The following is a 3,235-nucleotide window of genomic DNA, read 5'->3' as shown; positions in this document are numbered from 1 at the left end:
AGTCTCTTTTACTGGAACCAGGATCTGAGGAGTTGTTCTGGAGGTGAGAACGGGTTGGCAGGGTGTTTGTGGCTGAGTAGTTCTCAGCTGTAACGGATGCATTCATTTCCACCAGAGCATCACTGACACCTCTTGTATCACTTTCAGACTGCACAGACAACAGCTTAAAAGCATCTTGTGCTCCGCTTCCTTCAGTGCAGACAGTAGAGTCCTGGAGGAGACTGTGCCTTCCTTGTGGACGTGAAGGGCCAGCAACAGTTGGGGCCATAAACTGAGAGAGGGTGCGTCTACTTATAGCAGATTTTCTTCCATTTAGAAGATGCAAGAGCCTGTGTGATGAGGTTGAAGGAGTTGCGCGAAATAATCTTCTTCTTCTTATATGTTCAGTTAACTTCATTTTGCTGGGTTCATACTTGTCACAATCAGAGTCAGTGGAGTCTGTATCGGTCGTGCTATCGCAGCTTTCTTCTGGATACAGAAGGCCCACATCAAAAGTGGTGATGGACCAAGAACTGGTGGGCGTGTTGAACAAAGAAGGATGGTTAAAAAAGCGGAGACTGCTACGGGAAGTCACAGCAGAAGGATGTTCTGATGTTGCTGGTTTCTCCTCCATGTCACTTTTGGTTTTGCTGCAGCTGACAGTGCTCAAGCTGCCGTACAGAGAGAGATCTGGTGGTGCAGGTGATTGTTGACTGACGTGATTACGTACGGAATGGGCTGAGCTCATGTGCTTGGTTTGTTGTGTTAGAGAAGAGCGAAGAGAAGAAAGCAGAAAGTACTGACGTGTGCTAGATTCACTAAAGCGACGCGCGTCATCTAAATAAGAGACTCTGTTTTGAGGCAGCTGACCCTGAACACCATCCTTCAATAACTTCCCATCAGCAGTCGTCTGTTTTTCTGAAATGGAAGTTTGACTTATATGTTTGTATAATGAGTCACTTCTATCTTCATTTAACTCCTCCTTCTCTGCCCGTGAGTCACCTGTCTTCTCACAACTGTCTGTGCCACACACAGCGGAGGAGGGACACAGGGTTTTTTCCTCTTTTGGTTCCATCTTTTCTTTTTTCAACTTGATCCCAAATAGAAGCTTTTAAAACTCATTCTGCATGTTTCCTGCTCTGATTTTCATCTTGTCCCGGACCCTAAAATAAAGAAATGACATTAAAACATACTGGGATGACTGTACCTTACATTGTGTTTTGACCTTTACAGTGTGTAGGATTGAGTGACATCTAGCAGCCATGATGAAGGCCCCGGATCTTAGAATAAAAGATGTGGGCTCCAGAATAATGTTTTTAATTATAACTGTATTTCACTCACTGTGAGAGAGGTCTATCAAAAGATATATGTTCACTCATTTGTTCTTCTTTGCCAGTTTTGCTCATGTCTCCGTTAACACTGTTAAACTGTTCAGTCTGTAGGTTTGTAATCACGAACAGTAATTAGTTAACAGGTCTTTTCAAGTTACAAGAGAAAATGTGCTTGAAGAGACAACAGCATTAAATGGACTTGTTACCACATGCACATCCACACACGCAGTCATTATTTCAGTATCATATAAATAAGCAGAACTTCTTACCCGTGTTATGGATGGAATAACACATCAGCTGCAGACAATCTCTTCAACCTTGAAACTTTTTATATCCTGAAATCAGAATAAATGTTGAGCTCTTCTCTATCGGTTCTCTGTCACCTTCTAATTTCCACTCTGGGTGATGAGTGTCGCCTCCACACCTTCTAACCAATTACACATTGTATTACAGCAGGCATTTCTGCCTGTGGGATGACTGTATGTTTCAGGGAGGTGAGAAATCAAGTCTGTGCTCATTCAGTTACAAGAACATGACTTCAAGGTTCTGTTTCACAAGTCTAATTCAATGTCAAACATTAATGGAAATGTATATATCATTATAAAGCACAAGGTTTTATAACAAAATGAGGGTTTGCAGCTCCTTCATGCTACACACAGAAAATTAAATGCATAGAATGACATATAAAATAAATCAAAATGAACCAATATATACAGTTATTTATATACATATACACATGTGTACCTCCGTGCACCGTCTCTGGCTATAGCACAGGTTACTGAATCTATCAACCTTACTGTGACCATAACACTTTATGTCCAGCTGTCGTTCATCTACAATTTGTTTCAGCATCTAATTACCCCAAAAACCACAAATTGTTTCCACAGTTCTGCTTCTGTAAAGGTTAAACATGTTTTACTTCCTTTTTTTTATTATTAGACTTGCTGTTCCCCCTGCTTTAGGTTTTTAATGTTATCCTGACTTCAGCTGCGCACTCAGTACACACACGACACTGATATCCATCTTTAAGAAAGAAAGCAAAGAAGCGTTGTTTGCAAAAGGTTGAACTATTGCTTTAAAAAATGTAATTAATGTCACCGTATACTGGAGATTTGATGTACAAGATCCAGAAGTGCTTCATTCTTGTATGCTGCACTGCTTTAATCCTTTGCAGTGCATTTTATTTAATAATTGAATTGGAAAGTTCTGTTTTTATAGTAAAATCCTCATGTGGAAGTAAGCATGTAAATGTAGAGAAGTAAAAAGTACAATAGGAGCAGAAGTATGAATTAGCATGAAATGAAAATGTACTTAGTGACTCTCCACCACTGATATGTAGCCTACAACATACTGTGAGTAGAAAATAATGGTGGAGATGTTCTGGTGTATTATTTGTTAAAAAGATACGACTGGGATTAAAATGTTTTTTATTTAAATAAATCTGTTGTTTGGTTGCTGTTGCTTCAGAGCTGTATGGCAGAGATTGGTTGAAAGTCACTAAAGATGTACAACATCCCACTGGGCTTTTTTTTTTTTTTTTTAAATCATTTAAAGATTTGACTAATGAGTCGCACAGCCAGCTCCAGAACAGCTACTGAATGGATCTTGCAGAAATAAACCATCAAAGGTGTGAAAAAATCAAACAGAAATCAGTGATTGGTAAGAATCAGGGGACAAACATCATACAAAAATACAAAAGACTGCAGTCGGGATGATTTAAAAGGTATTTTTAAGTTCAACATTATATCTACAGTTGATTGATTTAAATGGGAAAAATGGACTAGATCAAGAACAGTGACTGATGCAGGGAAAAGTATTTTATGTGAGTTACAGGATGATCAGTTTCTAACCTCCAGGTCAACATGCTCTGCATGTATCACCTGTTCATTGAGCTTCAGATCAACCCGAGGTGTTCAGAGAGGAAG

Source organism: Morone saxatilis, unplaced genomic scaffold, assembly GCF_004916995.1.
Source record: "Morone saxatilis isolate NCDOM2014 unplaced genomic scaffold, NCSU_SB_2.0 Contig0, whole genome shotgun sequence".
NCBI classification, from domain to species: Eukaryota; Metazoa; Chordata; class Actinopteri; family Moronidae; genus Morone; species Morone saxatilis.
This window is presented reverse-complemented; position numbering follows the sequence as displayed.